The sequence below is a fragment of the Camelus bactrianus genome, chromosome 6, assembly GCF_048773025.1.
Source record: "Camelus bactrianus isolate YW-2024 breed Bactrian camel chromosome 6, ASM4877302v1, whole genome shotgun sequence".
NCBI lineage: Eukaryota > Metazoa > Chordata > Mammalia > Artiodactyla > Camelidae > Camelus > Camelus bactrianus.
The window spans coordinates 23,389,841-23,402,735 of NC_133544.1; the positions used below are offsets into that span (position 1 = coordinate 23,389,841).

The following is a 12,895-nucleotide window of genomic DNA, read 5'->3' on the forward strand; positions in this document are numbered from 1 at the left end:
CCCTGCCCCCTCACCTGGGATCTCTTATCTTCCAGCCAGAGGCACTGGAGACACCACCACAGAAGGTCAGAAAGCAGGGACGGGGGTATTTATTCCTAACTCCAGCCCCTCTTCCCCACTTCCTGCTGAGCAGAAGCATGACTTTGACCTCAAGTACAGCCCCAGTTCTCCCTGGCTTCCTGGAACAGCTCATCCCTGGTCTCTCCAGACTGAGATTATTAAAAGCTCTCTCCTTTTACCAGTCCTGGGGTGTGTCACCCCCTCTGGCTGGTTCCCTCAACCCCACTCATCCTCTGTAAATAGTTCCTTCATAAAATCCTATTTGGTGGCCCTACTAGGGGACATCTGTACCTCTCTGGCCCTGATCAAGACAGTGGGGAGGTGGGCTGTGCTTGGTCACCCTCGCAAGGAAGAAGGGGAGGACAGTGTGAACAGAGGGAGTAAGCAAGTCGATGCAGAGATGCTCCATTATCAAGTCTGGATGCAGACACTCAGGGCCTCCCCAGCTGTGGCTTGCTACCTGGCCTGGTGACTGTTTTAAAAGTAGCAACAGTGCGGAGGCCCAGAGAGGTCTGTGCCTCTAAAGCAGAAGAAAGAAACACTAGCCTCAAGGTCAGGCTTGACTTATCCCTTCCTATCTGAGTGACCTTGAGCATGTTTCTTCACCCCTCTTTGCCTCAACTTCTGCACCTGTACAATGGGATAATATATATAATAATACATATCTCAATTATTGTGAAGATTAAATGAATTAGTATCTGTAAAGTATCTAAAATATTGTAGATGGCACGTAGTGTGAGTTCAGGATTTGCAGATAGTAACTACTATATAGAAAATGGAGAAACAGCAAGGTCCTACTGTATAGCACAGGGAACTGTATCCAGTATCTTGTAATAGCCTATAATGAAAACGAATATGAAAAGGAATATGCATGCATGTATAACAGAATCACTATGCTGTACACTAGAAATGAACACAACATTGTAAACCAACTATACGTCAATAAAAGCAAAGCAAAACAAAACAAACCCCACTTCACCTTCAAACTGTTCAGTATCATGACTTTATTAAGGTAAATATTCTGCTGTGACATTGCATTTACAGTTCAGCAAGATGTTACCATTGGGAGAAACTGGGTTAAATGTACATAAGATCTCTCTATATTATTTCTTTCAACTGCATATGAATCTACAATTATCTCAAAATAAAGGTTAATTAAATTTTTAACTACTTGTGGAAGTGTAAAATGGTCCACCTGTTGTGGAAAGTAGCTTGGCAATTCATCAAAAAGCTAAACAGAATTATCATGTGACCTAGCAATTCCATTCCTAGGTCTATACTCAAAAGATTCGATATCAGGACCTGGAACAGATACTGATATGCCAATGTTCACAGCAGCATTATTCGCAATAGCCAAAAGGTGGAAGCAACCCAACTATCCACTAACATACAATGTAGGCTTATACATACAATAGAATATTATTCAGTCATTAAAAAGAATAAAGTTCTGATACATGCTATGACACGAATGAACCTTGAAAACATTATGCTAAGTGAAATAACCCAGACACAAAAGGAGAAATGTTGTATGATTTCACTTATTAAAAATAGCTAGAATAGACAGAAAGTAAATTGGAGGTTACCAGGAGCTGGGGGAGGGGAGGAAAGGGGGGTATAATGAATACAGTTTCAGCTTGGGATGATGAAAAAGTGTTGGATAAGTGGTAATGGTTTCAAAACACTGTGGATGTGCTTAATACCTTTGAATTGGACACTTACAAATGGTTTTTAAAAGGTGAATTTTGTTGTATATATTTTGCCACAATTTAAAAAAACAAATAATGCAATACACCTAAAACCATTGAATCGTACACTTTAAAATGGGTGAATTTTACCTCAATAAAGCTGTTAAAAGATTTTAAAAAATACTTCACCTTTCTCTGGCTAGTGGAATTAAATACCATAAAATGTGTGAAACACAGCAATGTGCTTAGGATGCAAGAGGCACTCAGTGGTAATCTCTTTCCTTTCATCTACCTGTTGAAAGTGGAAGCGTCTACCTTGAACTGCCAGCTTTCTTCATGGGAAGAGAAACACATCCCCTTAGTATAACTACTATAGGTCAGATGTAACTTAAACAAAAACTCTGAAGTAACTAGGGTTCAGAGAGGTTGCATAATGTGCCCAGGGGTACACAGCGCCAGCACAGGTGCTCTCTTGAATATGCCAACAAGGCAGAGGGGCCACCTCTGTCCAAAACCAGGACCACAGGTGGACCCCCACCAACCCCCAGCAGTCTCTGTGGCGGTGTCCCCATATCCGCAGTGTCCAATCCCACTTCCCAACTCAGGCATAGGAAATGGTAAAGAAGCTGCGGGGCTGCTCTGGGGAAGAAACTGCTTGGGAGGAGAGGAGCGGGGCTTCCCAAAGCTCCCAAGCCCATGCCCCATCTGCTGACCTCTCCAACCCACCGCAGGCACGTGGGAGCAGCCAGAGCTGGCAGCCGCCACGTCCTGGATCAGATGTCCACTTGCTGCCTTCATAAGATCGGCCTTCTGACTTTTTTCTTAATGGAAGTAAAATAATTCCTGCTTCCCTCCTCCTCCCCTCTTTCTTCTCAGTTGTCCTCCCTAAGCTGGACAAGAGCCCAGCCTTTTGGAAGTAAAAATAGAGTGTGCAGGGGCGGCAGAAGTGGGGGGCTGTTTAAGTTTCTTTCTTTTATTCCAGGCACTAAATATAACCAGTTAAAGCTCGGAAAACCGTGGCCCCACACCTGGCCTGCAGCCTGTCCCAGGCACTGCCCCTGTCACATTTCTCTTCCCACAGGAAATGCTCAGACCAGGCAGAGAGGGGCAGGCTCTGAGCCTGTGTCCTTCTTTGCCTCCCCTGCACAGCTGCTGTCCTGACACTGCAAAGTTGTCACGGTCAAGGCCCTTCTCCTCCCCTTACCTAGAAATACCACCCCCATCCCCCGCCACACATACACACAATTTAATGTCCTTGGTTTATTAATGATGTGTGCAATGCTTCACAGTTTACAAAGCTATTTCCATATCTCATTTCATCTCTGTGTAACAAAATTGAGGGAGGGAGAGTGCGTACTTATTATTATTTCCATGTGCAAACTGAGGGCTTGGAAAGCTCCGGTGACTTGCTCAGGGTCACTCATCCAGGAAATGTTAGCGGGAGGAGCTAAACCTTAATCTCTACGTCCTGTCTCCTTTGCCCTGAACTTGAGACCACCCATCCTGTATGATCATCAGAACACCCTGAAAACCGCTGAACTACACAGACCTTGAGGATTTACACTTAGAGGTTCTGAGTCGATAGGTCTGGGGTGATATCCAGGAATGGATAATTTTGTAAAACTCCTGTAAATGATTCTGATTACTTGCAGGTCTCAGGAGCCCCACGCTGGACCTATTTTATACCATACTTTGATCTAACAAGTGTTCCTTCCAGGAGATTTAGGGATTGACTCTCTGCCTATAAGTGCTACCGAGCTAGAGCTGACCCAGCTCTAGAAAGAGGAGAAAACCACCCCAAAGGTGGAATGAGTACTCTGGGCTCCTGAGAGCCCAGGGGTGGTAGGTCATGTGGGCAGGCTGATGGGCACCCCGGCCCTGCTCCTGCACAAGCTGGGCTCCCTTCAGCCACCTGTCCTGTGGGGTTTCTAGGGGACAAGTGAGCTCACCTTGCTGCCTCTCAGAGAGGACAGCTATTTGGGGCTGCCTCTTATCCTGGCACCATATTATAATGGTGAAGAATGCCTTACACCTGACTCAAGAGAAGCTGAGAGAGAGATATGTGGGTGGACAAACACACATGCCACCCCATATTCCAGAGCTGTGCCAACTGCTCCAGGCTGGCTGGGTAAGCTGGTACCAGGTGGCGAGGTCCTGGCCTTCTGTCTATTAAAGAAGTGTCCACTCTTGCGCTGCTCCCTCCTCTGGACCCTTCTCACCCAGGGCACCATGTCCCCAAAGACATTTTGGCAGTGTTGTGATATGCCTGCATCCTCAGTGGCTAGGAAGTCTCTAAAACTGAACACCCAACCAGGAGAAGCTACTTCAGCTTCACCTCCCCTTCCTCTCCTACCCCCTTTGAGGGACGGCCATAGTCTTTGCTACTCATCAAGGCAGCTACAGTGAGTTGGAACAGGCTTCTCAGAAGGAATACTTGAATAACCAAGGAGACTAGATTCCACCTGTTATTCACTCATTTATTTGCTAGCTGTGTGGCCTTGGGCAAATCATTTAAACTCAGTTGCACTAGATCACTCACAGCAAAAAGCTGTCAGCTGTGCCACTGCCCTCCATTTCCCAGTCTGTGGCAGACATTGCTAATCAATCATGGCACTCTTGCCTACTGATCCCAGGCACTGCCTAAGAAGCCTTTCAGTCATGCATACTAGGCAGCCGCTCCCCACCCTAGGGCTGACAGTCCAACTAAAAGCAATTTGCTATCCGAGAGTCTGGATGGAGCCTGAGGTCCTTTCTACCTCTCAAAGGCCAATTCTGCCACAACAGGTCTTCATCTGGCTTCGAGAACTGCTTAGCTGGGCTTCAGAGGCTCTGTGAAGTTGTCTTCAAAATTTTATGTGTAGGTACTTGTATATGTTTTATGGTAGTTTTCAATGGATTTTCAAAAGAATCTGTAAGTACCTAATTCAAGAACAACTTGTGTTGTTCTATCAGAGTGAACAAGTATACAAACAAACAAATGGATAAATAAGACCACTTCACCCTGGGAGAGATCCAAAGAGGAACTAAACAAGGGGATATGATAGAAAGTAATGAAGTGGGAAGAGAGGACTTTCTGAGATGGCATTTAAGTTGAGGCTGGAAGGATGGGGAGCCCGCCACGCGAGAGCATTCCAGGCAGAGGGAAACACCTGAGGGCCATAAGGTGAGAAGGAGTCTGTCATGCTTGAGCATCAAAAGTAAGCCGGAGAGGCTGGAGCAGAGTGGGTAGGAGTGAGGGGGCAGCGGAGGAACCGTGCGAGCTGGCACTGAAGAGGTAGGGAAGGGCTGGCTCACGCTGAGACAGGCTGGGACCTGGGACCCTTTGCTGCAGTGCCTGCACCTTGACAAACATCTCCTCAAGCAACAGAATACAAAGAAACTACAAGGAACCAACAATAACTGCCTGTATGCCCAGCTGGGGCAAATTATGAACAAGATGCAAAAAGACCAAAAACCCAACTGCCACTTCTGAGGTGCTGGGAGCAAAAGCAGGGTACTGCGGGTGATCCCAGCACACAGCACCACCAAGAGAGTAGGTAGACCACCTAAGCCAGCCCTCTGGCCCGACCCATTGATTAAGGAGTCCAAGAACCTTGGTCAGTAATAACGCAGGGTCTTGAAAACCAAAGTGTTTAGATTTACTCTAAATGCAATGGAAAGCCACTGAATGATGTGAAGCAAAATGACAGGATCATATTAGTGTTTTAAAAAGACTCTGACTTCTGTAGGAATTGGATTAAATAGGACCAGGAGTGGAATCAGAAGTCTAGTTGGGAAATTGTTGCAATGATCTGGGGAAAAGATGGTGTTTCCCTGGAGCAGAGGCATGGCCATGGAGATGAAGAAAAGTGGGATGATCTGAAGTATAGTTTGGATATTGGCTCAGGAGGAGTCCAGGATGACTTCCAGGTTTTCTTGAGCAAGGGGTAAATCAGGATAACATTCCTGAGGTGGGGAAGCCTGGGAGTTGTGGAGGAAGGGGTGGGACAAATCTACGGTACCTCTTTAGATGTGGTGGATCTGTGATGTTTCATAAGGGAGCCAAGTGGAGGTGCTGGTAGGGCAGTTAGGTACTGGAATCTAAAATGAGGTCTAAGATCTAGTCTTGGATCTAGGAAAGATCACCTGCAGGGTGCAGGGGAAGAAGAGAGCCTGGTTCCAAGTCCCAAATAACACAAAAGTGTAAAGGCCAGGAAGAGGAGGAGTTTGCCTTGAAGTGTGGTCAGAGAAGTAAGGAGAAAATGAGGTAAGTGAGGTATCAGAGAAGCCAAGAGAAAAGCATTACAAGGAGGGCTGGCCAACTCTTTGAAATACTGCCAAGAGGCTGAGTGAGCAGAAGACAGAGAAGTACCAGGTTCGGCAACTCAGGCGCTGTGCTCATGGAGCAGACTGGGGGTCACCAGCTCATCACACTCAGAAGTCACCTCCAGCAGGATCAGAGACATACATGAGAAAGGCAGATTAAGAAAGCATCTTTATAGTTGTAGGTTAGGAAAAGATTTTTTTTTTAATGACACAAAAGTGCAAACCATAAAGGAAAAGACTGATACAAGAACCTCATGGTGCAATGGTAGCTTATCTGACTCCAGACTGATATAATCAATTTACTAAAATTAGTAAGTTCTTTTCATCAAAGGACTCCAAAAAAGAAGAAAGCTACAAATGAGATTTTTACAACACCAGCAACTGATAAATGACTAATAAAATGACCAGAATATATAAAGATTTCTAAATAAAGTGGAAAAACTGGGAAAATGATCAAACACCTCACAGAGCACAGCCCTGTTACTCATTTACATGTTTGTCTATGGCCTCTTTCACATTACAACAGCAGAGTTAAATAGTTAAGACAGAGACTTTTTGGCCCACAAAGCCTAAAATATGTACTATCTGGCTGACTCCTATAATACAGAAATGAAAATAAATGAATTACAGCACCATAGCACTCATCTCAGAAATACTGATTAAAATAATCAAGATGCAGAAGAATATGTATAGTCAAGATTCAATTAAAACTAAAAAAAATATGCTTAGAGATGCAAATATACAATAAAACTATAAAGAAAGGCAAGGGAAAAGAATGTGAAATCAGGATAATTATTGCCCCTGAAAGTGATGACTGTGGGGACAGGCACAGAGGGAACCTCAAAAGTAAGGGTAAAATGTCTTTTTCTTAACACTGAGTGGGAGATATCAGTATTCTTCCTACTTTCCATGTTTTTGGCAAGTAATAATGCCTGTCCTCTAAAATATGTCATTCTTTTTTTCCGTATCAACAGTTTTAGCTGGACATATGGCATCTCAGCTAAAGACTACAATTCCCGGACATCTGTGCAGAGCGGTGTGGCCATGTGACTAGATTCTACCAAAGGGCTGTGAATGGAAGGAACCTGTACCAGTCTGGGTCCTGCCCTTCAAAGGATCTGATGTAGGCTCGTCTTCCTTTTGGCTGTCTGGGAGACGGAGACAACTGGGTCCACAAACACAAGCCACTTGTGAAGGATGGCAAAGCTGCCAACCAGTTCTGGATCACCTTTGACCCTTGGGACTGTTATATGAGAGATGGAAGAGCATTAAAATTCTATCTTGCTCAGGTTTCTGAGTTTTTTATTTTGAGGGAAGAGGGGAGTCTCTGTATAGAAGCTTAGCCTTGCCTGAACTGATATAATATACTATAAATATTTTTCTGGATCTACTCAATGCATACTTTTTAAGAAAGTTTGTTTGTTTGTTTGTTTTTGTTTGTATTTTTAAATTGGATGGGGTATAGAAGTGGATATAGTAACTGCTATCAACTCTTCAGGGGAAGTTTGGTTGAGAAATGAAGCATGGTAAGGTAGCAGTAGCCGAATGGAGATAAAGAATCAAAATGCAGTTGTGGGTTTTTTAAATTACATTTTGTTTCTGTGCTGATGAAAATGATCCAGCAGTGAGGAAGAGTTTGACAAGGCTGGAAACTGACACGATACTATAGGAGTAAAGTCCTTGATAAAGAAAGAGGAACGTGATTCAGAGGACAAGCTGGGGAGACTGGCCTTTGATGGGAACAGAAATATCTCTAATGGGCGGGGGACAAAATAAGCCAGTAGGTTTGTGGATTCAACAGCAGGAGGTTTAGAGATTCCCCACTTGACTGTTTCTATTTCCTCAAGAAAATGTGAAGCCGGGTCATCAGCTAAGGAGTGGGGACAGAGGCTCTGGGAGATTCAAAACTGTCTTCTGGAGCACAGAAAACCAAAGATGTAGCACAGTGTGGGGCTTCTCAAATCAATAACCAACATCTTACTTTGCGGTACAACTCTAGGGTTTTCCCTGATGAATCGGGAGCAAGATGAAATGGCCACTATTATTATTCCCATTTTAGAGAGGAGGAAAGGGAGGCTTAAAGAAGTTTAAGTGAACGGCCCAAGGAGCTGATACATGGTGATGCTGGGCTTTTACCAGCCAGTAAGACTCCCGAACCTGTTATCCAACGTCTGACGCGCCGAAACCCTGATGGACAGTAGTAAGGGCCCAGCACAGACAAGACCATCTCCTGTGACTTTATTCAATCAACACTTCCCCAACCAGAGGTCGTCAAGTCATCGCGCCTGAGTGGTCCAAGGTGTGAGGCCACATGGGAAGATCTTGTGGGCGGTCAGACACGTGTGTGTGCGTGCATAGTGGTTCGGGGGATACAAACAGCCATCAGAGTTCTCGGGCTGTAGTTCAAAGCTATTCTCTAAAGTGCTCAAGAGTTGTTTTGTTTCAGAACACTAATGTATTTTGGAGAAGAAAAAGAATTTTTAAAGGCAAGTCATCTCTCATCCTCCTTCTTCCTGCATAGGGCCAGGGAAGTGGTATTTCTGGCATTGGCTAGAGGCGGGATACTCTATAAATACAAAGCCATTATATCCCATGCAGCGGGAACCTGATCGGGGCCTCCTTTTAATTTCCTGACATGAGCTGGCCACTAACCCAATTACCCAGAGTCCCTGGAGGAGCCCTCTGCCTTCCCAACAAGCACAAAGAGAGTGAGGGCATATTGTGCGGATGTCAGCCTGGCCTTCACTGAAATCAAATATCTTTTAGAAAACACTTGGGGAAAGGCAGGCAAGGGGCTGAGGGGAGGAGGAAATGGAGCGGGACCGGGAGGCTGGTGGCCTCAGGGAGGTGAAGTGAGGTAAGGAGAAGTTTGCAGGGACAATCTGTGTAGGGGGAGTTGCTGAAATCACAGACATGGGGGTGCCTGTGGAATGCTGCAAATGGTTTTCCAGGTTCTCCTGGCTTAGAAGCTGTCAGGCCACACCCTAGTCAGGTTGCAGAGCCCACCTGTCAGGGGAGAGCCTCTCCACCATCCTCCCAAGGGACCCTCTCATCCTCATTTTAGACCCTAGACAGGGGTCAACCCAAGGTGAATGCCACCTCCAGCAAATCCAGGAGGAAAATCAGGGCAGCTGGACACCAGGATGCCAGGACACCTGGACACCATCTAACACAATGGCTGGGCTGCTGAAAAGCTGAGCGCAAACGAGCCTGTTTGAATCAAATAGTATTTTTAATGTGCCCAGGAAGCTGACATCTTAAAGCAGCCCCACAGTGCATCTTACCAAGGAGTTGACCCATCTGGTCTTCACCTTGACATGGTGATGGAGAGCAGGTTTCAGCCACCCCTGCTCTCCAAGTGAAGAGGTGGTCGCCCAGGCCCGTGAGAAATAATATACACAGCAAGGATATCTCAGAGCCACGAGGGGAACACAGGCACCGATTCCCAGCCCAGAGCAGATTTTGTATTCAGTTTCTCATAAAGAGAACAATCGCTTTTCCCCTGAAAGTACAGATTTTTCATACACTGGATTTGCTTGATGCGAGATGGACCCTTGGACATCACCTATGTTCCACAGCCCCTAGCAGCCTCAGCAGAGGCAGCCAAAGAAAGCCCCACTTCTGACCTTTTCCCTGGCAGTGGTTGGGCCCCCAAAATCACAGGGCAGTCTCTCAGGTCATTTTACTTAAAGGAAAAGCTGTGCAAGGTGTCCAGAGCTGCTGGATGGAAGAGGGAAACGGGGTTCTGATGTGTTGGTGAGATGGGGAGGAGGCGGAAGCCGGCCTTCCATTCTCCCCTTCCCCAGCCCCCTCCCCCTGGAAGACCCAGGACCCCAGCCCCTGGCTCCCCAATGCCCAAGGCCCACCGTGGAAACTTAAAGATGGGGAGCAGCCCCAGGGAAGGTTGGAGCCTGCATTTCAGAGTCAGGTCAGAGTCTGAGGGAGACGGAAGGAGGCAGGGAGCCTGGGGGCCTGGGCTCCTGCATATGGAGGGGGTGGGAAGCAGGCACCCACACAAAAGCAGGAGACAGGGCAGCTGCCAAGAGCCCCTGCCTGGCAGGGACCCAGGCTCCTCAATGAGGCACGCTCCTCCTAAGGGGCCAGTCCCCGTGGAGCTTCAGATCCCGGGATCTGGCCAAGGCTCTGTACTGCAGGGACAAGATGAACTAAATGGAGGCGCTCAGAGCCTTTCTGTCATCTTCCCCACTTTGAATTTAGCTCTGGGGGAGGTACAGGGCCAGGGAAGGGAATATTCTGGTGACTGCCCCTCCTCCTAGGGCAGGGCTCCTGGGGGGGCCTCTCAGGCTGGGCCCCAGTTAGTTCACCTCAGCAGGTGCATTTGGCTTCTGCCAACAGCCAAGGACGCCCTCGTTAGAGGCTGATCTGCACCAGTCCTGCATCCTGCATCCTGCATCCTGGGCCAAAACCAAGGCTTATTTACAGCAGGAGTGGTCAACACTAGGGCCCACCCTGAATGTCCTCCCTACCTGAGACATGTTTCTCTTGGGCCCGCATGCCCCAACACCCTAAACCATCATCCTGGGACACACAGCATCCATCTCCTTTTAAGTGGCTGGTGGGGGTGCCTGGGCTGCTGCCGCCAATGGATTGTGCCCTTGGCCACCTGCTTCTCTGCCTCTTCGGATCTCCTTCATCATTCCCCCTTTCTGGGGGGCCATCAGGAAGTTCCTCTACTCTCCTCCCAGCACTGGGTAGTCCCTAAAGAGACTCCATTCAAGGGTGCAAGATGGTCCAGGAATTCTGAGTGGCGGTCCCTACGTTCTCCTCACCTCCCTTCTCCTCCCCTGCTCTTTAGCTCACAATCCTGGAGTTGAGGGGAGGTGGCCTGGGGTTGAAAGCCTCCCCATCCCTGACCCATGCCTCCGTGAAGAGCAGATGCAGCACAGAGCACAGAGCACGGAGAAGCTCCAGGCTCTGGGACCAGCTCCCGGCAAACCGACATGTGACTGATGGTGGGAGAATCATCTCACCCCAACCCTGTTAGGACTCAATTTTGTCACTCTTCAAATTCAGGGGTATATTGATAGCAATCAGCTTCCTCTGCATTATGTTCCTCCGATGCTGTGAAGTAAGGAAGCCAAGAGAAGCTACACCCTCCAACCAGGAAAGGCCATTGGGTAGCTGCCCCCACCCCTTGAGTCAGTGTCTTTACACCCTGCTTCCCAGAACAAGGTGGCAGCTCCCATCCTTACAAACTTAAGAGCAAGGAATCTCTCCAAGGTCTAGAAAGCCTCAGGTTGGTCCCCAGCAGCACACAGAGGGAAAGTTGAGAGACCAGCACTAAGGCACACTTCTGAGGGCCTTTGTGCCTCAGTTTCCTCATTTGTGAAGCCCAGGATGCTCTGGAGAGCGGAAAGAATCTGGTGTAGGAGTCAGGGGACCTGGTTCAGCCACTAGCTTGGGTCACACCTTAAATAGGATAGACCCAAATTGGGTAGAATCAAAATGAACCAACACAGTCTTTCAGTAGCTCCAATACAGCCCATTTTTAATCTAGAAAGAGGGCTGTTTCTTCGGTCCATACCCCACCCCTCCTCATGGAGCAGCTGGCACGTGTCTAAGAGCAGAGTGCCTTCTCCATCTCAGAAGGGTTACATGAAGTCATGAGTAAGAAATGCAGTTCAAAGGCCAACATGCCACGTGGACACAGGGGTGTTTGAACAACTGCTTCAAGGGTTTCTGTTTTACACGTGCAGACCCCAGGCTGACCTGAGGGGAAGGGGGGAACCTGGAATGGAAAATGGAGGGAAGGGGCCTCTGATTTCCACATTACAACATCTGAGTTGTCCTACTGACAAAGCATCTTAAATTTGAACCCTCTTTCCCAGAGGGTGCCTGAAGTTGGGATGGAACGAGTGCCTCAGGGCTCTTAAGGCTGGGCTGGGCTCCAGAAGCTTCCAGTGAAGGCCAGCATTCCAGTCCCACCCCTTCCCCTTTCCTCCCAGCCCCTCTTGATTAGATAATCTGACCACCAGCACACACCTCTTGTCCTGCCTCCTCCCATTTCTGGAAGGATCCCAGGGCCCAGAATCATGAAAATTCATCTATAAGTATTGCCACTGGCTACCTTGAAAGGTGGGGAAGGGGAAACACACACACACACACACACCCATCTCCAAAAATGATACTGAACAAAAGTCATCACCCTGAGCAGATCCACAGGGAAGGTGATGGAGACAGAAAGCTATCCTAATAACGAAGCCACAGGTCACTTTAAATGTTCCAGTAGCCACACTAAAGACGGTAAAAAGAAGCTTGTGATATTAATGTCGCAATGCATTTTGTTTAACCCAGCATATCCAGAATACTATCATCTCAACATGAAATCATTTAAAAAAGTATTATTACAATATTTTATACTCCTTTTTATCATCTTAAAATGTCTTGAAAATCGCGTGTGTGCCTTACACTTAGAAGGCGTGGCTCGTGCTGCCATGTCGGACGGCATAGTTCTAGAGGAGGAAGGGAGGCAAAAGGCAGAGAAAGGAACAAGAAGAGAGAGGACAGTGGGGACAGGGAACCGGGGAGGGGAAACATTCTCCAGGTGACAGCCATGTCCTGAGCACCTGCTGGAAAGCAGAGGCCGTCCTTGGCAGGTGAAGGGTACGTGATGTGTCATTCTGGGCCTTAATGTCTTTGCACTGCCACACTCCATGGGCCACTGAGGGGTAATAAGGCATCTCAAGTTTTCCTTCCCCGGGTGGAGAGGAGGCTGACCCCAGAGGAGGGCCCTCCCCAGAGCGCCAAGCCAGCTTCCTAACGCCCAAGTAGGGTCGCCATTCCCCAAAGGACCCTTCACAGAGAACTTCCATTCCCTGCCCCCA

The 12,895-nt window shown here is 47.6% G+C and overlaps 1 protein-coding gene and 1 long non-coding RNA gene across 7 annotated transcripts in view; one reads left to right on the forward strand and one right to left on the reverse strand.

The window, feature by feature from the left end:
* Positions 1-7,766, forward strand: part of LOC105063392 (uncharacterized) — a 203,475-nt gene extending 195,709 nt beyond the window's left edge. Inside the window, exon 6 of the long non-coding RNA XR_012507438.1 lies at positions 7,025-7,766. This is a non-coding gene — a long non-coding RNA (uncharacterized LOC105063392). The remainder of the gene's footprint in view (positions 1-7,024) is intronic.
* The window catches only part of ESRRB (estrogen related receptor beta), a 156,355-nt gene that overhangs the window by 22,654 nt on the left and 120,806 nt on the right, over positions 1-12,895 (reverse strand). The window lies entirely within an intron of this gene.